Below are 26,007 nucleotides of genomic sequence, written 5' to 3'. Positions count from 1 at the left end.
TATGTGAGGCAAGTTTTTTTACACAGAGGGTAGTGGGTGCCTGGAACTTGCTGCCGGAGGAGGTGGTAGAAGCAGGTACAATAGTGATGTTTAAGGGGCATCTTGACAAATACATGAATGGGATGGGAATAGAGGGATACGGATCCCGAAAGTGTAGAAGGTTTTGTGTTAGATGGGCAACATGGTCGGCACAGGCTTGCAAGGCCGAAGGGCCTGTTCCTGTGCTGTACCGTTCTTTGTTCTTTGATGTCACACAGGCCCTGAGAGAGTAGAACAGGGTGGTGGTGGGGGGGTGGGGAAGGAGATGGTGGACAAAGCCACTTCCTACGTGAAATGGTTGAGGATGAGGTCCTCCCTGGCCCTCCGGGCTTGCCAAATCCGCGCCACTGCTGCCCATCCTCCATCCTCAGGCTGGTCTTGCGGTTCCGCTCCGGGTTCGTCCTACAGCACCTCCAGATCCAGTGCCTCCTCGTCCTCCTCCTTCTCGGTGGCCGCATGTTCCTCTCCCTGCAGCACATTGCCGTGCTGCTCTGCCAGCTCGTGGAGGGCGCAGCAGACCATCACGAATCTGGTGACACTCTGGGTGTACTGCATTGCAGAGTGGTCGGGGCATCAGATCGAGGCACCGCTCAATGACAGCCCAGGTGGCCACATGGGCCTCATTTTATCGGGTCTCCTCATCAGTCACCGGCCTCGCTACTGGCAAAATTAGCCAGGTCCTCAGCAGGTACCTCTTATCTCCCAAGAGCCAACCAGCCATCCTGGGTGGTCCTCGAAGAGGCTGGGGGTTACCCACTGCCCCAGGATGTAGCTGTCATGCACATTCACTGGGAAGCGTGCACACACGTGCGTGATCTTCATGTGGTGGTCGCGCATGAGCTGGATGTTCAAGGAGAGGAGCCCCTTCCTTTAGGTGTTGGGCATTCCCAGATGGCCTGGTGAGCACAAGGCGACATGCGTGCCATCTATATCCCCCTCGACCTGGGGCATCCTGTTGATGGTAGAGACTCCTGCTGCCCAGTCATCCTGTTGGTCCTGGTCCATGTCAAAGTTTATATAGTTTGCTGCCTGGGATGCACTTGAAGGCTGCAAGTTGTGAGATGCTTCATAAGTCTCCGCTCGAGCCCTGGAATGATCCTGAGGCGCAAAAACTCAGGTCTGCGGGGATCGAGATGGCCACCTGGAGTGGGTCTCCTCCTCCTCCAAGTTGTGAGGATATGGCACAGGTGCCGCACCATCTGCTGGTTGAGGTGGAGCCTCCTGTAGCACACTCTGTCCATCATCAGTTCGAAAGACTAGCGACACTTGAATACCTTGGGCCGTCACCGGCCTCGCACTCTGGGTCCCTCCCTGGCTTGGTGAGCGGCCGGGTCCTCAGGGTGTGGGAGGCACCCTGCATGTGGGCGGCTGGCTCAAGCTTCTGTTGATGCTGCTACCGTTACTTTCTCCGGTATCTTGCAGCCTGGCTTGCCAGCAGGACCGCGAGGGCAGCCTCCCCGGTGTACAAAATATCATCCATCCTGTGTAATATCTGTAAGGAATTGGAGAGGGTGTGAGACTGACAACCAGCGGTGTCTTCCTCCCCGAGATCTGCCATTCCCCCATTGCTCCCTCCCCCACCCCGCACTGAAACGCCCTTCCTACGCACCCCAGCCTCAGCGGGGTCACCTGGTCATCAGACCCCAGACCATGTAACCCAAACAACCGCACGTAACATTATCTGGTATGGGTGCACACACCCATCCTCTGGTCTCCAAAATGTCCCCGGTGCTGGGACCCAGCCCCTGGGTGTTCGGATGATAGCCGCTGCGTCCTTGGTGTTGATTCTCCGCAGCGTTCAGGCACAGTGTTCAGGCATGAAGGTCTGATTGGGATGCTGGGCAATAACTCCCACATGCTACATGGCCTGCCCACCCACGGGAATCTACTTGGGAGTTGACAAGTGTGCACTTAATTACAATTGCCAATTCCTGTTAGTAATAGTCTTCAGCCGCGCGGTCAGAGGCCGCCACGTCAGTGAGAATTATTGGTGATCGGTGGGACAGACAGGCAGAGGCTGGGTTTGCCCCGTCATGGTTAGACACAATCCGGGGGTGGCATGGCGGACCCGCAGGTGCTGAGACACCCCCACCCAGACGAGGGCGACCTCCGTCGCCACCCCCCCCCCCCCAACCCCCCCCCCCACCGCCCCCCGCCCCCCCAACAATTAATATTAGGTATTCTAAATTCACCAATGGGAGCAGGCCGGTTACATCTTAAGCCGATCGCCACCTGGTGTGCTTCCCGATTTTGGCCTCTCCAGCAATCTAACGGCCGAGTCGCACACTCGTTCAAGCATGATGCGGCTGTAAAATCGCACCCATTATGTTTTCATGTAGTACCTTTCATATAGTTAAACATAAGACCATAGGACCATTAGACAAATGAGTAGAAGTGGGCCATTCAGCCCATCGAGTCTGCTCTGATGAGATTGTGGTAGTCACCACTAGTTGTATTACATGTATTACGGCACTGCCCGTATAGTAGAGGTACATGGGTAAATCCCTGCCAGCTGGCTCCGCCCAGTAGGCGGCGTATAAATGTGTGTGCTCGCCGGTGCTGCAGCCATTCTGGTTCCAGCTACAGGAGGCACAACATCTTTGCTCAATAAAGCCTCGATTATTCCACTACTCTCGTCTTTGTGGTAATTGATAGTGCATCAGAGATGATGCCTGATCTGATATGATAATCCTCAACTCCCCTTTCCTGCCTCATCCCCATTACCCTTGATTCCTTTACTGATTAAAAATCTGTCTATCTCAGCCTTGAACAAACTTAATGTTCCTGCCTCTACAGCTCTCTGCGGTAAAGAATTCCACAGATTCACTACCCTCTGAGAGAAGAAATTCCTCCTCCATCTTAAATGGGTGATGCCTTACTCTGAGATTATGCTTTCTTGTCCTAGACCCTCCCACAAAGGGAAACAGCCTCAGTATCTACCTGTCAGCCCCTTTTAAATCTTATATGTCTCAATAAGATCATCTCTCATTTTTCTAAAGTTCAATGAGTACAGGCCCAACCTACTCAACCTCTCCTCTTAAGAAAATCCCTTCATACCCAGGATCAACCTAGTGAATCTTCTCTGGTTTGCCTTATATGCCAGTGTCGTACCCTCAATAATGACACGGGAGTGTAGAATGGTAAATGAAGGCTTTAATAAGCAGAGAACTCGTCAGTGATCGAGACGTGTGCTTACTGAGTGCCACCTACAGGGCGTCACCTTATATACGGCTCCCTGGTGGGCGGAGGCGGAGTCCCCCAGGGTTCCAAACCTGGTCTTAAAGGGGCATCACCGACATGGTGTTAAGGGTACAGTAACCATTCATCACAGCCAGTATATAGTTTCTTACGGAAGGGCAGCAAAACTGTTCACAGTATTCCAGGTGTGGCCTAAATAGTGCCTTGCATGGTTTCAATTAGACCACACCTGGAATACTGCACCCCAAAGTATTTCACAGGTGCGCAACCAGACAGAAATTGATGCAAATTGAAAGAAGGTGAAGTTCGGATGTGTGCCAAATACTTGGTGAACATGACAGGGTTTAAGCAGAGCCTTCAAGATGGAATGGCAGACAGACTTTAGGAGGGCTTAGGACAGAGATGGATGGCCACCAATGATGGGATGGCAGAAGGACAATTAAATGTTTTGGAATACCTAATTAACCTGGTTAATTAGCATCTCACTTGTGATTAATAGAATGTAGGAAGCTGAGGATTCCGAGTTTCTGAGGCTCTGGGAGTTCTGTATAACTGATTACTTAATACCAGGGAGATTTGACAGTGGAAAATCTGACATTTCCTGGTGAGACAGCCATTTAATCCAAAAGAAAGCTGAAGAATGTGGGTTTGAAATTAAGAGTTGCTTAAAAACAACTCAATTTAAAGGAGAAAAAGGCTTAAAAATCTAAACTGGTTTCATTCTACATTTTACCAAATAAATGTGATATATTATAATGTATCAATATGAGTATCCTTAGCCCAAGACTTGAGAATATTGGCCATTCTAATGTTCTTTATGGAGAACTTTTCGAAACAAATTAAGTTCTCTTTTAATGAAATGGCACAATGCAATGATCCAATTTAGGCAGCAGAGTTAAGTAGTTTCCCAGAAATTTTGGTTCTGAAACTTGTTTTGTTTTATTCAAAAAGGGGATTGAGCAATATTCCTCTGTTTCAGAATTTTGCAAGAATACAAACAAAAAATAATCATTATCTTGGTGTTAAATAATATGATTGGCATTCTAGGTACACTCAAGAATAATTTCTGTTAACATAACACCAATAGGGCGCGATTCTCTGGCCTTGTTGCGCTCGAACGAGAGTGAAATGAGGTGAATAGCGGGAGAGACAAAAAACGAGACCGCGCCTCCCATGATTCAGTGGCCACCCCAGCAAGTGCTCACACATGTGCCATTTAGTGCTCCTTTTGAAAAACGTGAACCTGGCAAAAGGGCTGCTGCGGGGAGCCGAGGAGGTGAGTAGCCATCTTCACTCACAGGCAAAGAGCCCCAGTGCTCGACAGGGGTGGGGGGTGGGGGGCAACCTCGGCCTGGGTAGGCCGCAATGGGAGGGGTCGACTGCTGGAGCGGCAACCGCTTGTGGCACCACCATGCCAACCCCTGGATCGCGTACCCCTTCCAGTGGTAACCCTTGTTCCTGCCCGTCTGTCTCACTGACCACCATAACCTCCACCGACTGCTGATAGGGAATTGGCAAACGTGGCTAAGTCAGCACTTCACTCAAGCCGAGAGGGCTCCTGTGCGTGGGCTGGCCATGTCACATGTGGGAATTCTTGCCTAGCATCCCAATCAGACCACGGGACACTGTGCAAGGTCACACGATGGACGCAGCAGCCAACATCTGAACACCCAGGGGATGGGCCACAGCTCCGGGTACATGTCTATAGTCGGAGGGTGGGTGAGTGCAACAGAGAGGCGACCAGCGCCCCATCCAGGTAATGTTATGTGCAGGTCTCAGGGATACAGGGTCTGAGGGGCGGGGCCCGTTTACGAGGGGTCAGCTATGGCGGGAGTGCGTGGGCAGGGCGTTCCAGGTGGGGAGGAGGGAGGGGAGAGAGAGATCAATGTGGAAATGGAGGGTCCCAGGGTGGGAACTACCTTTGTTTGTTAGTCTCAAACCTTCTCCGAATTCCTTACAGATATTTTGACCTGACAGAACAGCCTGAGTTGTGCTGCTATGCTGGGCAGCCTGATGCTGAAGACAGCGACAGCGGCAGCGTCTGCAGAGGCTCGAAAAGGCTGCCCATGTGCTGGACCCTGCCCCACACCCTGAGGATCCGGCCGTCCATCAGGCTAGGGTGAGACCCAGAGGGGGAGGCCCACAACAACCCAGGGTGTACAGGTGTTGCTGGTCATTCGAATAGATGACGGACAGTGCGTGCTGCAGGAGGCTCTGCCACAACAAGGAGACGGTGCGATACCGATGCCATGCCCTCACGGACCTGGCATCACGTGGAGGAGGTGGACACCCGCTCCCTGTGGCTATCAAACCGTGAACTAGTACGCCTCAGAATCCTTTCAGGGCTCGAGCAGGGACCGGTGCGGCATCTCGTAAGGCATAGCCCACAGGTGCATCCGATAGGTCACGAATGCCCTGTTTGCCCAGGAGGAAAACAGTCTCAACTTCGACAAGATGCCCGGGCAGCAGAATTCTCCACCATCGCCGGGATGTCCCAGGTCCAGTGGCTGATAGATTACATGCATGTCCCCTTGCACGCACCAGGCAAGTGCCCTACATTAATAGAAAGGAGTTCCACTCCCTGAATATGCAGCTCGTGCGTGACTACCACATGCAGAGCATGCACGTGTGTGCATACTTTCCAGGGAGTATGCACGACAGCTACATTCTGGGTCAGTCAGACACCCCCAGCCTCTTCGAGGACAATCCCAGGATGGCCGGCTGGCTCTTGGGGGATAAGGGGCACCTGCTGAGTGCCTGACTAATGTCGCCAGTATGGAGGCCGGAGACCGAGGCAGAGACCCGATATAATGAGGCCCATGTGCCCGCCGGGCTGTCTTTGAATGGTGCATCGGACTCCTCAAGATGCGGTTCCGATGTCTTGACTACTCCGGTGGTGCCCTGCAGTACACCACCCGGAGGGTCGCCCGCTTTGTTGTGGTCTGCTGTGCCCTCCACAACCTGGCACAGCAGCAGGGCAATATGCTGGGGGTGGGGGAGGAGGAACATGTGGCTACTTGTGAGGAGGACGAGGATGATGAGGAGGCCCCTGACCAGCAGGGGCGAAAGGACAATCCCAGGGCTGAACTGGGGTCCAGCCAGAGGCTGCAGGACAAGTGGCAGCAGCGAGGGTCCAACAAGCCCGGAGGGCAATGGAGGCATCATACTTGCCCGCTTCACTGAGAATGTGGCTTGGTCCGTCATCGCTACCTTACCTTACCGCCACCCCCATCTCCCACCCGCCCAGGGTCTGTGTAACATCACTGCAGGGTGCTGGCACTGTCAGCGGGTCACTGTCGCGGGCAGGAGGGTGAGCACCAGTGCTCCTCAATCTGTGTCATGGTCAGAGCCTTGCCTGTATGCTGAGTGCTCACTCACACCGATCACCAGCACACAATGTGCCCGCAGGGCAGGAGGATGCGTGCCTGGAGAGATGGGTAAAGGGTGTCATGATATGCAGACATGCAGATAATGATATACAGACAGGCAGCTAATGAACAGAGAGAACAGGACATGACCAATGAGCAGGCAGGACACTCAGGGGTGGTGTCTCACTATAAAAGGCACGAGGCACTTACACTCCGCCTCTTTCCACTGATGAACATCTACAGAGTGAGTCAGGGTGTATGTACAGTATCACATCTCCAGCACGTGGCTAAGAGCTAGTCTGGTTCAGACAGAGTAACCACACTTAGGTTAGCAGAGAGTCGAGCTCATGGAGAACTGTGCTAACTGTGCGCCTGGTTCAATAAATCAGATTGAACTAACTTCAAGGTCTGGAGTATCTTTTGATTAAAGTTGCATCCAGTTGCAGCCTGTGTTATCCCAGAGTACATAACACGACATGCTACGAGGAGACTGCTTAATCTCGGTGGTTTACCTCAGTCCGTTCCGTGACGACCAGCGAATATATCCCGGCACCATGAAGAAGATTCAGGCTCCTCACCAGCTCAGGACCTCCGGCAATCTCAGTGCCAACTGGTGGACATTCAAGCAAAAGTTTCTGCTGTACATCGAAGCTTCAGACCTCGTGGGTGCGTCTGATGCAAGGAAGATCGCGCTTCTCTTCTCAACAGCGGGTGATCAAGTCATCGAACTCTTCAACTCTTTTCACTTCACTGAAGGCCAGGACAAGACAAAGTTTCAGACCATCCTAGACAAGTTTGACAGTCACTGTGAAGTGGACACCAATTAAATCTTTGAGCGCTACATATTCAAACAGCGTCTACAAGTTAAAGATGAATCTTTCAACTCCTTCTTAACTAACCTCCACCTGCTAGCGCTGTCCTGCAACTTTGGTGATATTGCTGACTCCATGATCAAAGACCAAATCGTTTTGGTGTTCACTCTGATCCTCTGAGAGAGCAGCTCCTGAAAATCACGCATATGACCCTGCCAGTCGCGATTGAAACGTGCACAGTGCATGAGCATGCCAAAAATCGCTATGCCCAGTACGAATTGGTTGAAAATTAGAAACTTGCCTCCCACGAGGCAGAGAGTGTGCAGGCCATCTCCCGGATACAGCGCCTCAGCATTGATGAAAGCGGCCATTTCGCGCGCTTTTCCCGGGGTCCCACACATGCGCGATGCGAATTGGATAACGAAGCGGCCGACACCCGCACTGCGCATGTGCGACGACGCGCGGAGCGTAAGGACGCCAACGTCATGATGTGCTCGAACTGCAGCAACGCCCACTTAAAGAAACACTACCCTGCAAGCAGCAGGCGATGTTTAAACTGCGGGAAGCCTGGACACTATGCAGCCTTGTGCAGGTCTGCACCACCAGTCAGAGGCCAGCACTCCCATTTCCGATGACGGCGGCGCGTTCAGAGTGTGCAACAACGATTACAGGATTCTGATCCCGCCAGCACAACGGATCCAGAGGAAGAATGCCTGGACTCCGCCTACTGTGTGGGCATCATTACCAAATGTGAATGTGCCACATCCAACTCATCACAAATTCAATCCATCCTCGCTGTGGATTCTGCGGACCAATGGCGTGCGGTGATGCAGGTCAACCACTGCTCCATCCAGTTTAAGCTGGACACAGGTGCTTCTGCCAACTTCCTCTCACAGGCAGGTTTCAAATGCATCAAGAAGCCCCCCAAGGTCCTTCCAGCAGCCTGCAGGCTCCTAGACTACAACGGAAATGCGATCATGGCACTGGGATCCTGCCATCCACTCATCTCCAACCGGAGTACTCATGCACGGTTACGTTTTGAAATTGTCAAGCCAGACAGGGCATCCCTACTTGGCGCGCATGCCTGCAAGCAGCTGAACCTCGTGCAGCGGGTTTACACAACGACATCTGCCAATGTGGATCTTCAGGCCGGCATTGACGACATCCTCGCTCAGTATCTGGATGTGTTCAACGGGATGGGCACGCTGCCATATCGATACAAGATTCTGCTACGACCTGATGCCAAGCCAGTGGTCCATGCACCACGCCGGGTCCCGGCTCCGCTGAGGGGGCGCCTGAAGGCACAGCTCAAGGATCTTCAGCAATAGGGCATCATCTAAGGTAACCAAACCGACTGACTGGGTCAGCTCGATGGTATGTGTTAGAAAGCCTTCGTGAGACCTGTGCATCTGCATTGATCCCAAGGATCTCAATAAGAAGATAATGCGTGAACACTACCCCATCCCGAAGCGGGAGGAACTCACCAGTGAGATGGCACACGCACGTTTTTTCACCAAGTTAGATGCGTCACATGGATTTTGGCAAATCCAGCTGGGTGAGTCCAGCAGAAGGCTCTGCACCTTCAACACACCGTTTGGCAGATACTGCTATAATCGCATGCCGTTTGGCATTGTCTTGGCATCAGAGATCTTCCATCGCACCGTGGAGCAGATGACGGAGGACATTGAAGGAGTTCGTGTGTACGTGGACGACATCATCATATGGTCCACGACCCCTGAAGAGCATGTTTCCCGTATCCAGCAGGTATTCCGCTGTGTCCATGCCAAGGGCCTGAACCTGAACAGGTCCAAATGTTGCTTCGGCATGTCAACACTCAAGTTCCTAGGTGACCAGATCTCTCAGCAGGGCGTGCGCCCGGACACAGACAAGGTCAAGGCCATCGAAGCCATGAAGATCCCTGAAGACACGAAGGCGGTGTTGCGCTTCCTGGCATGGTCAATTTTCTGGGCAAGTTCATCCCAAACCTGGCCTCACACACCACGGCCCTACGAAACCTAGTGAAGAAGTCCACTGCCTTTGAGTGGAAGGCGGCCCATCAGGCAGAGTGGTTGGAGCTGAAAGCCAAGCTCACCACTGCACCCGTCTTGGCATTTTCGACCTAGACAGGGAGACGAAGATCTCGACAGATGTGAGCCAGGATGGCATCGGTGCGGTGCTGCTTCAACGCGATGACACTTCATCCTGGGCACCGGTATCCTGTGCATCGAGGGCCATGATACCCACTGAAACAAGGTATGCGCAAATAGAGAAGGAATGCCTGGGTTTCTCACTGGCATTCTCAAGTTTCACGACTATGTCTACGGCCTGCCGACATTCACTGTCGAGACGGACCATAGGCCTCTGGTCCACATTACCCAGAAGGACCTGAATGACATGACGTCTCGATTGCAGCGCGGTTCAATTCCCGTACCAGCCTCCCCGAACCGGCGCCGGAATGTGGCGACTAGGGGCTTTTCACATTATCTTCATTTGAAGCCTACTTGTGACAATAAGCGATTTTCATTTTCATTTCATCCTCCTCAAACTCAGAAGGTACGACTTTGACTTAGTGTACACGCCTGGCAAGGAGCTCATCATCACTGATGCATTGTCCCGCTCCATCCCATTGCCTAGTGAACCGCTGGAAATCATCCGGCAGATTGAATCACGGGTGCAGCTGTGTGCTAGCACCTTCCCGGCGACTGATGAGAAGGTGTTTCAAATCCGCGAGGAGACAGCCAAAGACCCCCTCTTGCAGCGTGTCATGCACCACCTCGCCAATGGCTGGCAGAAATGGCAGTGCCCTCAATTTTACAATGTAAAGGACGACCTGACAGTGATTGATGGTATCCTCCTCAAGCTGGACCGGATTGTCATTCCACTCAGTCTCCAGAGCTTGGTGCTCTGCCAAATCCATGAGGGACACCTGGGCGTTGAGAAGTGCAGACGCAGAGCCAGGCAGGCTGTCTATTGGCCCGGTATTAGCCAGGACATCACGAACATGGTCCTCAACTGTGCGACCTGTCAACGCTTCCAGCCAGCGCAGAGCAAGGAGACGCACCAGCAGCATGAAATCGAGACCTCCCCGTGGTCCAAGATTGGCATCGACTTCTTTCGTGCGAATGGTCGTGACTACGTGTTGATTATTGACTATTTCTCCAATTACCCTGAAGTCATGAAGCTCTCAGACCTCACATCTCTGACCGTCATCAAGGCCTGTAAGGAGACGTTCTCCAGGCATGGTTTCCCACTCACTGTCATGAGTGACAATGGCCCGTGCTTCAACAGCCATGAGTGGTCTGTTTGCCAAGTCATACCATTTTAAACATGTCACTTCCAGCCCACACTCCACAATCCAATGGGAAGGTTGAAAAAGGGGTGCACGTTGTGAAACAGCTCATCTGCAAGGCCGTGGATTCTGCTTCTGACATCTACCTCGCGCTGCTTGCGTACAGGGCGACCCCACTGTCCACTGGCATGTCGCCGGCTCAACTCCTGATGAACAGGGACCTGCGGACGACACTTCCAGCCATGCACTTGCCCAACCTGGATCACCTCCCGGTGCTGCAGAAGGTGCAGTAACTCCGAAACCAGCAAAAGCAGGGCTATGATGCTCATGTCACCGATTTGCCCGTGTTATCCCCGGCAGACACTGTCAGGATCAAGATACCAGATGGTGGCTGGTCTGCTCCAGCTGTCGTTGTTCGACAGGCTGCGCCCCGCTTGTATGTTGTACGTATGGCTGATGGTTCTGTTGTGCAACGAAACTGATGGGCACTGTGCAAAGTTGCCTGCCCGCAACCGCTTTCTTCTCCCTTTCCATCCGTTGTTTTGCCACCTCCTGATACCTCGAGCGACGAGGCTACCAGTTTGGCTTCCATCCCGCCTGTCAAGGCACCGTCACCCCCACCACCACCTCTCCGGCGGTCGACAAGGATCAGACGCAAGCCCCAGAGACTGAACCTATGAACATTTGTTTTGTTTGCTATGTTCTGTTTTCTCACATTAGACAGCTGTCTTCACATGTAAATACGTTCACATATGCCACCGCTTGTCAATATGTTAATATATGCCATCACATGTAAGTACGTTCTCATGTGCCAACAAAACTTAAATAAAAAGGGGAGATGTCATGATATGCAGACATGCAGATAATGATATACAGACAGGCACAGACAGGCAGCAAATGAACACAGAGAACAGGACATGACCAATGAGCAGGCAGGACACTCAGGGGAGGTATCTCACTATAAAAGGCACAAGACACTCACACTCTGCCTCTTTCCAGATGAACATCTACAGAGTGAGTCAGGGTGTATGTACAGTATCACACATGGCTAAGAGCTAGTCTGGTTCAGTCAGACAGACTCACCACACTTAGGTTAGCAGAGAGTCGAACTCACAGAGAACTGTGCTGATTGTGCTACTGGTTCAATAAATCAGATTCAACTAACTTCAAGGTCTGGAGTATCTTTTGGTTAAAGCTGCATCCAGTTGCAGCCTGTGTTATCCCAGAATACATAACATGTCAAAGGGTTCAGAGGTCAGCCCGCATTGCGGAAAACGTGACAGAGGCGTCATACTGATTGTGGTGAAGAGATTTTAATGTTTCACAGGTGTCGAACAATGCCCAATCTCCCAATAGTGTCGCTCCACTCTCCCCACCACCCTCTCACCCCTCCATCCCCTACCTTCCCTCCCTCCCCTGGTGCCCTCAATGATCCTCAGTATGCTTTGACTTCCTTGCTCTTCCACTACATCTAGGCATGCTCCCAGGATGCACATCAGAGGCGGAGGCAGCCAGCTGTTTACCTTGTCCCATGGCCTTCGATGTCCCTGGCGGGCGTCTTCTGGGGGCTCCGGAACCAAGGATCCCGGCGCAGTTGGCGGCAGCACATGCACAGCCATGCCACCCTGTCCCATGTGCTCACTGCGAAATGTGGCCTCATCAGGGGGGTGGAACTGGGGAGAGCTGATGGCCAAAACCCCCACTCCATGGGACGGATCCGGGTAGGCACGCAGCACCCGCTCCTCCTGGTCAGGGCCTATAGGGCCCTGGGGTTCATATGGGGAAGGGGGGAAGCTGGTTCGAGCCCTGGCTGCCCCTGCGTCATCTGGATCTGCCAGCCCTGGCGGTTCCCCATTGTCTGCACCATTGTGTCGACACCCTCAGCGATGCTCCTCAGTGATTGGGCTCTACGGCACCTTGGCAATGCCCATCTGCAACTTGGACAAGCTCCGCAGTGCCTCGACAATTCCCATTTGAAACCGGTACATGTCCCGCGGAACCTCATTAAGATCGGCCTGGTACTGAGTCAAATCCCCCATGGGGTCGAACATTCTGCCGAGACCCTCAGCCATGGCCGTCACCAAGTGTGCCACTCCTTGGATATCTCCATTAATGCTGCTGACATCTTCCACCAGGCTCTCCATTCCAGTCACCACCTTAGCCGTGTTGGCCTCCGTGCTACGCATTGTGACACCCCCTCGTCCGTAGCCTCTGGGGCTCCTCCAATCGGCTAAGGACCTGCAGGAGTGTCGCTAACATCTCCCTCTGAATGTCCCAGCCAGTCCGTAATGTCTCCATCAGCTCCGGGATAGCCTGGTTCATAGGCTCAGCATCTGGCTGGGACTAAGCTGGATCCTGGGATCCAGCAGACCTCTGACTGTTGCCTTGCCTGGGCCTTACTGCCTTGACCAAATGTACATCGGGAACTGAATAGTGCTCATCAGAATGTGCTCCAGAAGCCTGACCACTGACGTTGGCCATCGAGGTATGTGTATCTGCGCTGGTGGAGGGTGGGGATGACAGCTGTTACGTGTTGAATGTGGCATCCTCGGAGATATCCTCTAAGGTGGTCTCATGGGAGGTAGGGGAGGGGGCCACCCCGGATGGGCCGGCGGCGTCGGCTGGAGGACCTGCGGGAGAATGGACATGTCACCGGGGGAGATGGGTCAGTGTGTATGGCAATAACAACTTTTATTTGACAGGTCCTCCGTGTGGGGCCCGGTGGATCCTCACCTCTGCGGCGTGCGCCGACCTCTGCATTTGTGACCGCTCTGTCCTCGGCCACCCTGGTCACCTCCAGGATCCGTTCCTTGAAGGTCATGAGGATTCTTATGTTCGGCACCCCTCTGCCAGTCTAGGTCCTCTCCCGGCGATTGTGGCGAGCTTCTCCTGTGGAGACACAGAGGCCATTGTTAGCCACACATATTGTTCACAGTGGTGGTGGTGGCAGCGGGGTAAAGGAAATGGTGACGGAGAGGGATGAAGGGAGGGGGGTGTCGGGAAGGTTGGATGCCACATGAAGCAACCCTTCATTTGGCAAGGGGGATGCTCGCATGGGGGTGGAAAGGTCTCAGGGGTGGGGTGGGGGTTTGGTGTCAACTCACCCATGCTGCCCAGTGTAGGTCATTGGCCTTCTTGCGGCACTGGAAGCCAGTCCTCATGGTCACACTTCCCGAGCTGACGGCCGCTGCCACTTATTCCCAGGTGGCACTGCCCTGCGGCTCACCCTCCGGGATACTCGGGCCAACAGGACATCCCTCCCTGCCTTGACCGCATCTAGGAGCCTCCCCAGGTCCATGTGTCCAAACTTTGGGGCCGGCATCTCGCTGCCATGGCTGCGGCTGTTTAAGTGCTCCTCGACCTTGTTCGCGGGGGTCTGGCGAGCACGGTCCCGGCGAGTCGGTTAGAGTCAATTGCGGCACGAAGCATGAGGGGCCTCATTACGTGGAGCAATTAACATTGTATTGTGTTGCAAGCCTCGCCAGGCTGAGAGCCGAGAAGCTAGCGGCAGTTCCCTCTCGCTATCACACTTAGAAATATTTCCAGAGAATTGCGCCCATAGGGGCAACTGTTGATGTTTCTCTGAGTTGCTAACTAAGGTAGTCAGAACATTGCCACAGAACTTTGGACTCCATAATAACATTTTGTTCCAATAGATTTGGCTGGAATATTTTATTGGACGAATGAAGTGAAGAGACAAACTGTTTTCTAGTTTGTTGCATTAACAGAATGACTATGCTTCAAAACTATTATTCTAAGGAGTGACATTGGTAATGAAAAATGGTATGATTGCACAAAACTTTGAAACGCATCTTTGATTTAATAGTTTTTTGCAGGAAAATAATCATCCAAAGTAGAAAGAAACTACTGTAAATGGTTTTAGAATTAACAATATCACATCATGACTGATGATTCATAGACCATTTTCTGTTCATATTAGAAATTCTGCTTTGAATGCCCCAGAACCAATATGATCAGTAAAATAAGTGTGATGAGGACTAATGGCCTGGTAAGTTTGTTTCTCTGAGGGAAACAGAAGTTCTAGCATATGAAAGAACATTTACAGTGATATCTTTACAGCTTAATGACAGCTGCTTGCGTTCCATATTCTAACGTTTCCACTTAAAATCGTAGTTTTTTTTCTCCTGCATTACTCCAGCAGTTTTATATGATACATTAAGATTAACAGCTTAATGTCAACAACCATAAAATTATTCCAGGATCCCACTTAATTTGCTGCACTCAGTCCAACCAACAATTCAGTAGCATGTGGTCAGGAGATTATTACAGTAATTGACATGCTGAACTTCGTTTGCTTTTGTAGCATCTGCCAATAAACATTAATTCCACTGATTTAAGAGTCCAATGTCAGAGCAGTAACTACGTAATTAGTTCTAATTTTAAGAAAGTAGATAACACTAGAAATATGATTCTAAATTGTTTCTGCGAGATTAAAATTTGATGTCATTGTCTTTTGTTCTACAACAGTACAATGTTGTATCTGGCCCAAGCTACTTCTAAATGAATGTCAACTTATTTTACCTCGGCTGCAACCAATCGATACTTCATTAGGGTGAATTGTCTTGTGCCCATGCAACCTTGAAGCTGTAGCTTAATTACCACCCATATTATGCAGTGGCTGTGGGAGACATGCACAGCTGTGTCTGACTTTGACAATTGCTATGCTGTTGGCTACAGCATCAGAAAGACTAACCACCTCTACCTCACGGCACTTTGAGGGAATTTAAGTGCCTTACTCTTAAAAGTTCAACACAGGAGAGGTTAAATGAATGACTCACAAAGGTTAAAGATATTTCTTCTGATAATTTTGTTTAGAAATACATAAGGTTAAAAAAAGCCTTCTTATTAGTACAGCAAATTGTAAAAATGATATTAGATTACTTTCATCAAGACAACATTTGTCTTGAAAACAAAAACAAAATCTAAAAAACTAGCAGCCAAATGGCAATTGTGACAAATGACAGCTCTTGTCTGGTAGTCACTTTTCCTCACTAGACTGATTTGTCATCCTCACTTTTGACATTTTTCATCCTACTACCAAATCAAATTGACAGGATAAGATATTTTGTAAACCTCCAAAGTTGACAGCGGGGCCAAAATAATTTGCACTGTATCTATCTTTCTTTTTCAGTTTTTGACTTTCCAATTGTTCAAGGTAATATCTAGTAGTGTGTTTACGCCCTACAACAGCCAATAACATAGCAATAATATTATTAATTAGATTCAATTGTGGCTTAAACTTGGGGTCTTTAAATGGTCATAACTTTGTAAGTTTAATTAGAACTAAAATATCTGAAATGTGCATTACATTTCCAGCATCATTGTTAAATTAATTGAAAGATCACAATTAAACAATTTTTAATTAATCAATTATTTAGAGTTTCTTTTGGTTAATAGGAAAGTTGGAATAATATCCATGCAGTAACACCAGCACTGTAAGTATGGAATAATTGTCAGATACGGTTTTTGATCTGAACAAATGAAGCTTGGAGCATTTATTCTTCAATTTCAGTGACCTAAATGTCAGATTCAGAATTTAAATGATCAAGTGTTTTGTGTCTGCATTATGTCATTCTCTCATGTCTTTCTGTCTCATGGTAATGTACATTCAACATTAAAATAGCAAGACTTTAGGTGGAAATATAATGCCATGACAGCAATCACAGCAAGCATTGAGAATTTAGCAAATGCTACCAATTTAACTTATAATGAATATGCAAGTGAAAAAAAGAGTAAAAGCAAAATATCATCTGCTTCTTATCACTTCATATAACCAATTTCAAATTGTTTGATTTTAATTTGATAATTGTTTGGGTCTATCCAGGGGATTTTTCCTGTGTAGTTCTATGTTCCACTTCTCTGTCACACATTGCAAAAGAAAAATCAGCAGAATGTGCTGTATCTATGAATTCATCACAATGTACTTGCACTTCCACGAATTGATTAATAAAGAACTCACCGGCTTGAATAGAGCACCATTAATAATATTTCTGCTGTTACATCTTGCACAAATTTCATTTCTGCAAATTAAGGTAAGATATTTCATCAATATAACACCTTGTGTACAGGAGCCAGGCTGGTTGTTGGTGACTTTTAAACTCAGAACACTGCATGCTGCCTGTTATTAATGTGTATTATTACTTTTGCTGTGTCACAAGAAGAGACAAACAATCAGAGCCCAAAAATTATCCTTCATTTACTGGCTTATCTAGCCAGAAAAACATAACTAAAATTATTCAGAAGAAGAATAAAAAAACTCTGGTATCTTCTTGGATGCTGATAACAAAGCCCCGGCCTAATATGCTCTGATATTTTTGACACTCATTTATCATACAACCTTTCTTGCTATCAATAATACCATAGAAGGATACAGCAGATATGTTGAGATGAAGGTGCATAGAAGTCAGATTGCTTCCAAACGTAGCAGTGGTCAGCCATACCAATTTGTGCTCGCATTCAAACTAGAGGTTTCTGGAGAGAAGAATTTGTTATTAAAATTTGATATTGCTGTATAGGCACTGCCACCTAGAATTTGCAACTTTCAGTTGTGATGGGAGCACCAGGGGGGTTAACTGAATTTCTGTTTGAATTATGATATTAATAAAATACAACACAGTTGTTCAAACATTCATTCTGTTTGAAATAAAATTTAGTAATACCTATTTAAAGGACTTGATCAGCTTTTCTTTTTCGCCCAAGTGTGTAGAATCAAGTTATCGTTATTAGCTATATGTTTTTTGTGATTATGTTACAATCAAAAAATAATTTAAAGCATTTCTTATATGAGACAAATAATTATAATCCTGTTTTAGCTGAAACAGTTGTTTGGCAAATTTTTTGGAAAGCTAAATCTAAAATATTATCCGGTAGAAATTGGTTTTGATCCATTATTTGGATCAAACTAGGCAATGCAATTAAAATGTCAGAAAACCAAGGATCATGTGAAATTGGGCCTTTGGCTGGCTTCATTTTAATAAGAAGGAACTGCCTCTCTCGCCTGTGAGGCAATTCACCCAGTATTGAGGATCACATTTGGGTCGGCTGCTTTCTGTACAGCCATCTCATGTAAGTCCTGGGTTGGATTTATAAGCAAATGGGATTACAGTCCTGCTGAAGTCAATGGAAGTTTGAATAGCTCGCTTCATTTTAAGATCCCGCCACGTCAGAACCGTAAAGTTGGGCTTCTGGTGTGTGATCAGAGACGAATGTCGGAATACAGTGCAATGGAACCAGAAGGAGCATTTCTAATTTTTCAGGGTTCACCAGTGGTGATATGCCAAAAAAACGGTTTTCTACCATCTGTTTGGCAAGTTCTAGAAGTCCTTTTAATGGTCACGGGTTAGGCCGATACAGAACTGGAGACATGGGACCATCATACAACATAAAAAATCAATGAGCTCCATCATGACAGTGGATATGCTGCCATCGCATATGTTTGACAAAGGAGCTCTTGCCTAAAAATTGGGAAACATTGCCCCTATTTTAAGTCCGAATTAAGCCAAATTGTATTCTAACTTCTACCCCTATTCCGGCTATTTTTACATAATATACTTACTAAATAACGCACAAAATGAATGACACTTTTGTGATCTACCTGAAATCTGTGAAAATGAAGGAGAGCGAAGAATTTTCCTTTCAAATATATTATTGTTCAGTCTAATCTTTGGCTTGTACTTCTTGGAAATGAAATGCTTTTATTAAAGATCAATCCTTTAAATATAAAAGAATAACATGCTTGAGGTGATGTTGCAAACAGAGGTCCTCTAAATGGGTCCCGAAGAGACCTGCACATATGAAATAAATTGTTAAATTCTGGCCATAACAAGCAAAGGGTGAGCCAAGAACCTGAAGTTTAAACTGTAATGAATGAATGTTGTGCTTTGATCTTCTTAATAACTACATTCAGCAGTTTCTCACATCTCCTGCATACATTTGATTCAATTTATTTTTTGCAAGCATTTCTATGCATTCCATTTTCAGTCCCATTGTCATCTTTTTTCAAATCATGGAAACTGCCAACTATTGTTTGTGTAGATTAAATTCTTAAGAAAATAAAAAAAATTTGGTATTCAGCTGTTATGCAATAACAGAAAATTTTCTCTCTGAGTCTAGACATTCTACCTGAGGACACCAATAAATGCACCTGTCAGTGCAGACCGCAAGACACCCCACAGTTCGAGCAGTCAATTCCAAAGTGGAGATTGCATTTATGCAGCAATGAAAATAACTGGCAGCATAGCAATATGTTTTGTCAAATGATTGCATTGATATATATTTTTATGTTTTTTGTTTCTTTAAATTTAAAGTACCCAATTATTTTTTTTTCCAATTAAGGGGCAATTTAGCATGTCCAATCCACCTACTGTGCACGTCTTTGGGTTGGGGGGTGAAACCCACGCAGACACTGGGAGAATGTGCAAACTCCACCCGGACAGTGACCCAAGGCCTTCGAACGCGGTCCTCAGTGCCGCAGTCCCAGTGCTATCCACTGCGCCACATGCCACCCCTATATTTTTATGTTTGATTTGTTGATATACTTCTGTGATCTGAAATCTTTATCACAAATTGGTCTATGTGGCATTAAAAAAGAAGCTGCCAATCAAAATTCAGGCGCAGCTAATTGTCCTTAAATTATGGATTGGATGCAACACCAGCTACAGGAATAGAAAGCAAAAACAAGAACAAGTACATTTAGAGTGGGCATGTCACTGACTGCTCAAGTTATACAAGGGATAAAATAATACAAAAAAAAACAATAAATAATGACTGAAATTTGCCCTATAATGAGGTACTTTAAGAGTGCCCTGCATTTCAATGATTCCGTCATGTACTTCGATGAGTATAGGCATCTGCATGAAAGAGAAAAAACATCTTGACAGGAATACAACCCAAATATATACTTTATGCTGCTTAAAACCAAAATCAGGGTCTGATTCATTATTATCTTCAATGCACCTGCCTTGCAAATTGGTTCAAGTGGCTAGTTTTTGAAATGTAGCTACATAAATTCATGGTGACACTTTTTGTGTGTGATAGAAATATAATATTGGAGGGAATGCTTTAAAGTTAATAGAGAGCAGAACATGACCATGAATGGAGCTAGAACTTTAATTTCATAAATGGAAAGACAATTTAATTCACAAGCCCTGCAGAGACTTCTAAATTATTCAGATCTTCTAACAAGAAAAATAAAATTCCGGATTTCAGTGCCTCCTGTATATTTAAGTTACATTCACTGCAGTTTTCATGTTTACAAGGCAATAAATGGTTTACCCGTGCTGAATAAATAGAAAAGATAAGTTCCCCTGGAAGAGTCATTTTCACTGGATACATTCAGCAACTGCAACATATCAAAATATTATGCCAGTATACGTTGTCAGTAGTTGGTGGTGTAACGATTTTCTTTGGAATTTTTGATTATTTTATGATTTTTTTTAAAAATGTGTCCAATTTTTTGATATTAAAAAAATGCATCACAGTTTCATCAAATAACAGACACTTTTTAAAAGAATTAACTCTGCAGTAATTATATGACAGCTATTATTTCAGTCACGTGTTGTGTAAAATAGTTGTCTTTTCCCAGAGATATTGATGGCAGTGCACAGTTGCTTTAAAATTCTTTCAGCCAGGTGGGAGATTCTTTGTTTTCCATTGGCAGATAAGTCATAATTTCTTCCAAGTTTCAATTGCCCAGTTTTGGGTACAACAGTTCTGATGAAACTGTTGACAATGAATCAGTCAGCCAGCAGACCATTTTCCAAACTGCCTTCAGAAGTAAGGGTGAGGAAATTGGAGAAATTATAACCTTATAAACTTGGACAAAGTACATGCGTACTGCAGGTCTGACTGAGTTATTGGGCAGAATGCCATGCTCCGATGCCTCAACAGCGGCGTGAATGTGTTCTACGCCGCACACCAGCGTGGGCATGCAAATTGTACAGTAAAGGCCATTGGCATATTATTAACGGCCCCCGACCTGGCATTTTCCGGACCTTTCACGATGCACCACCTCTGCCAGGAGGCATTACCGACAGCAAGGTTCACTTGTAGTATTTCAAATTGGGAAATGGGCGTTGTGGCTGCTGAGGGTGCAGGAGGGGGTACAAACAGTGTCCAACATCACTGTAGTGTGCTGACAGTTTGCCACTGGCCCGGGGTGGCGTCTGCCAGGACTGGGGTGAGTAGTATGGGGTGGTTATTAGGTGGACTGTGGGGTTGGGGTGGCTGGGGATGGACTGCCATTGCCGCAGCCTGCAAGTACCCACTGGGAACTTTAGAACCATGGATCGTATGGGTGCTTCCCCAGTCCACCCCCCTAGGTACCCTCTGGCCCCAGCCAACCCATCTGCTCAAGCACAACAGTGCAATCACCTTGGGTGGTTTGAGAGTCGGCAAGCGTTGGAATTGCGTGAGTTCTCGGTGGCACCAGTTCTAGCCCATTAACTGGATCTGAATGACTTTGAGACTGGCACCGTTTTCGTCCACGTAGAATACTCGCAATTCATTCCCGGCGTCAACACTTAGTCTCTCAAATGGAGAATTCGCCCCATGGTTTTCCTTCATACAAACAGGAACATATTGGATTGTTCAACAGATAAAGAACTATTAATGGAAACTTCACTCTTTTAAACTTACGTTGGACATTATACACTGCTGTTAACAGTTAAGTGCAATGTGCTAAAGGAGACTTGTATAATTTCAATTTGATTAATCCTCATTCCTTATGTGAATATAGTTTAAAAAAATGTTTTGGACTTAGTTAACTAAGGAATCAAATTGTTTCTATCCCTGTGTCTCTGAATAAGCTGGAATAAGATGTAATTTGGAGTTCCTGCTACATGTGCCACCTGGGAAACAGAATCAGGTTCAGGTTGGACAAGGATAAACTGCTTCTCTCTGTATCTGTCCATCTAAATGTAAAAGGGTGGTCCTAAGTAAAGTTGTTGGAGGGCTATAATGCTCCTCTTTATAAAAATTAATCTTATTGATATTTTATCTAAAACATCAATATGAACATAAAATGGGGTTTACGTTCTTGAACTCCTGAGAACTTCTTTGTTCTTAAGTTATTTTAGCAAGAATTTCACTGTCTAATTGGTGTGCGGATTGGAATTAAATCTGTCCAAAGATGCCAAATTACATAGCACCACATAGGTACTTTTTTATGAATTTGTTTTTGTAGCTTTACACACAAGTAAAATATTGATCTTGAGAGCAGTGGAGTTAGCAGTCATACACACAAGTTTATCCCAGTTGTGACCGATTGCAGTAATTGAATAGTGACTTTGCCACTCCCAAGTTATTGGATTGAAGAATCTCTGGCAAATAGTCAATTGCTCCCAATAATACCTAACTGCTTACCAGGAATAAAAGAAGCATAATTCAAATGTACCTATCCATAAAGTAGGAATCTTCCTCTGTTCAGTCTTTACATGAATTGTAAATTTGAATGTTAGTATACATTTGAATCTCAAAACTTTGCTATGTTTAACATATTAACATATTAGCTGTTAGATAGGAATATTCGTAAGATTATAAAATTATGTTTCTCTTTGAACATTATTGAAGAATCATTGTAGACATATTTGATGGGGTTTCTTAAAATTGTATTGTTTTAAGCTGTTATTTAATAAAAATAAAAATACAGTGAAATGCAAAATGTGGTGAAGATTTTCATTCCATCTCCATGAAGAACTACAATTTCAATGTTCCTGGATAAGTCTTGTCTTTTCATTATTTTAACAAATCTCATGACTATTTAGAGAAAATGGTCCAAATTATATATATTTTGCAACTCAAGTAGAAGCTACAACTGAAATGAAGAGTGTCAAACCTATGGAGCACCCTATATAAAAATAAAGTGAATGTTGAGAAGTTTTCACGTTATTTGAACTGTAAAGGCTCATTGCTGCGAGATGTGAGTGAAATCAGTCAGCATCTATCAAAATTCTGGCTAATGGAGTTGATTAGTTTTAATCTCAATATTTGTTCAACAAGTTTTGATCTTTCAGAATACCTTTAATATGTGAGGAAAATCCTCATATTTTCATCAAAGTCTGTAACCTCACATCGTTGCCTCCAGTGTCAAAGGAATGCAGAGCCTGCTTGCTACCAATCAGTGAAAGGTTGCCATGGTTACAAGGTCAGGAAATATGCCTTTTCCCCTGCGTGTCCAAGACTCGCACATGTCACTTCTGAAACTATGAATTTTATATACAGGTCACAAGACGCATATCAAACAAAATAACCAACAAAGCGCAGCATAATGACAGTTAATGTTCGAATGTCCTTAAATTTTCAAATTTTTCCTTTTACAAAAAAGCATCCTGTCATCTTGAACAGATGGTATCATTTATATAAAATGCTAGTAGCAATTTTTGTCATGTAAATTTCCTTAGTCATTATGAAATGAGGTATGTTGTATTTTATTATAGTTTAACAGATAGAGAAATAATTAAAATCAAAATATTAAGTGCCCACATAACTTTACAATTGTAAAGAAAAATTATAAAAATATTGTAATTGTGTGAGATTTAAGCACCCCGACATAATGCAACTCAGGAAAATGGATTTAATCATGCAATATGTATCTGTTGACAAGTTGCAGGTAGAGGTCGAAATGAATTGCAGATTGTTCATCCTTTGAAGTATAAAGTCTCTTTAGTCAAAGGAGGTAGTTTAATGTAATTTGCATAAGTTCAAAAACTCCTTCAACATCATGAAGTATTTTAAGTGATTTATAACAAAAACCTTTTAAAAATAGGTGTCTACAATCAAATAATTCACTTACCAACAATGTCTATTGACCACAGCATTAATTTTGGAGATTTATTATCATGCCACAGATAAGATAGGGCAAGTAAATTCTTTGCTAACTCTTCCCTTTTAGTTTGTTGGTTTGTTCACTTGAAAAGTAGCACTCATTTTCATACTGTGAACTAAATTAATCTTTATGAGCGCAGCCTAATTTTACCGTTTCACACACCAGTGCAATCATCATTATGCATCAATCAGAACCATAATTCCTGGAATTATATATGTTAGCATTTTATATTGTCTTCCCTCATTAAAGTAATGAAATTATTATTTTGATGATATTTTGATTCACGACAACCACTTCTATGTTTTGTGTACAGGCTGAATGATAGTTATAAGAAATTATTCCCCCCCCACCCCACCCACATTCTTTCCATGCAATGTATTTTTGTGTAAATAATGATGTTATGTATTGTTTTAACTGATCAAAATTAGCCTCATATTTTGACATGGTGATGAGTTATTGAAAATAATAACCAAAAAATAATGAGAATTCAGTTAAACAGAGATACCTTTTGGATTCTGCAATGAGATTCGTTCTGGAGATACAAGGGACAGTTTCTGAGATGGTTTCCATAACTGCATGTTTACCTGGATTTATAATGAGATATCCTGTTCATTGGCAGTATCTCCCTATTACTGGAATTTAAAGACAGGTAATTTAGGAAGCAAATTGGTTACTCATATTTTATAATTTCATCTCCCGAAAGTACAATGCTCAAAAGGGAGAGCGGTCAGGGAGGGCGAGTAGAGGAGAAGTTGAGAAATCATTTCATATTTGTTTTAAAATGGATGATTATCTTTTACTGATAACAATAATCAATTTTGTGGACAAAGGTTGTACATCGTCGACTAACACACCCATAAAAATACAAAATAAGTTCATCATACTTCGACAAGACAAATCTAATTTTTGAACTGCATCTACAGAATCTTGCACTCACCACCAAAAACAAATAGTTGGAATGTCATTAAGACATAAAGGATGGGATTTAATGTAGTCGACATGGGGTCTTGTCCACCAGTTGGAGAAGAAGTGGGAGCCCCATGTTGTTTTCTCCAGGAGGCCTGATACAATTACATTCCAATCAGGCATTTACCTGGGCAGTGCAGGCCTCCAATCAAACTGATCCCGCCCTTGAGAACTGCTGGCCAATCAAAGGTTAGGAACGGTGGTCACTGCTGGTACTACAATTGGGCCTTCACCAGGATGTTGATGGATCCTGAAGAGACGTGACTGTGGGAAGGATGGGAGCTCAGGGGAAGCGATCAATGAGGGGGGGGGGGGGAAGATCAGAAGGAAGAGCAGTGGGTTGGTTCCTCCAGATCACCTGGTCCTTTGATTGGGCACATAATGCCAGTGAATAAGGGACTATCCTCCGTAGGCTGCTAGCAGATCTGATAGCGAGTCCCCTGCCCCATTGCTGGTCAAACCTAGTGACAGCAGGATCAGGCCCTTTATAGGCCTCAATTGACTTCTGGGCAGGAAGGTTGCCCACAAGCTCCCTGCTTCCAAACTCACCTGGGGGAGGCATTACATTTTGTTACATTTTTAAACAAATATTAAGATCTCTTTGAGTTCAAATGGGCCAGCACAGACTCAATAAGCTAATTGGCCTTCTCTGGTGCCATTGATTGTTCTGCTTCTGTGAAACATTTTGAGAAATATATTCCACATGGTAAATAAGCTCTTATCTATGATGGAAAATATGGTATTTTTGTGCCCTGTGAGCGCTAAACCCACAGTTTACTTTTCACTTTCTGGCGACCTGAAAGTGCATTAGCATTTCTTTCCCAACAATTGTGTAGTAATAAATATTGACCACATCAAAAAATTATTTGTCATAAGGGGTTTTAAGTGATGGTATGTGACCATAGGATAATAAAAAATGATGCCATAACGGATCACATTTATAATTTAAAGGTTTACTATTCCTGTCCTACCAAAATCTAAAAGAAAAGATTTTTACTTCCATCTATTTATTTTTTTAAATGTATATTTTTCTAGTCCATCTGAGTCATAACTTGCATTTATTTTTTCCTGCTAATGTCTGAAGTACATCTCATAGTTGGTTCAATGACATTAAAAGCCTGAAATAGATTAAAATGGGACATTAAATACAATAGAACAGATATCGGCCTACCTGCATACTGCACTGTGGCTTTTGTTCCTCTGCACATGGCTTTTTTCTCCGCTCAGGAAAGATTAGTCTTCGCAGACAATGATAACAATCCAGCCTATTTTCGCAGAAAGCAGCATTCAAATCAGAAACTAAGTACATTTATTTTCGACAGACAATTTACCCCATGGTGAGATGTGCTTTCACTTATTTTCTTCCGACATTCTAGCATCCAGCAACACAGCAGGCATCCTGAGGTTAGACTTCAAATAAAGGATAACGATGCTCGTATATTAATAGATTCATTGTATGAATAATGTCATATTATTGCTGCATTTATTTCT

The 26,007-nt window shown here is 45.6% G+C and overlaps 1 long non-coding RNA gene across 1 annotated transcript in view; it reads right to left on the bottom strand.

Moving 5' to 3' along the window:
- The window catches only part of LOC140385406 (uncharacterized), a 41,141-nt gene extending 15,268 nt beyond the window's left edge, over positions 1-25,873 (bottom strand). The window contains exons 1-3 of the long non-coding RNA XR_011933358.1: positions 25,688-25,873; positions 24,056-24,182; positions 16,687-16,747 (exon numbers count right to left, since the gene is read on the bottom strand). This is a non-coding gene — a long non-coding RNA (uncharacterized lncRNA). The remainder of the gene's footprint in view (positions 1-16,686; positions 16,748-24,055; positions 24,183-25,687) is intronic.
- Between the last annotated feature and the right edge of the window lie 134 nt (positions 25,874-26,007).

This window comes from Scyliorhinus torazame, chromosome 11 (genome assembly GCF_047496885.1).
Source record: "Scyliorhinus torazame isolate Kashiwa2021f chromosome 11, sScyTor2.1, whole genome shotgun sequence".
NCBI classification, from domain to species: domain Eukaryota; kingdom Metazoa; phylum Chordata; class Chondrichthyes; order Carcharhiniformes; family Scyliorhinidae; genus Scyliorhinus; species Scyliorhinus torazame.
Note: the sequence above shows the minus strand (reverse complement) of the source record. Positions and strands in the feature narration are given on the sequence as shown.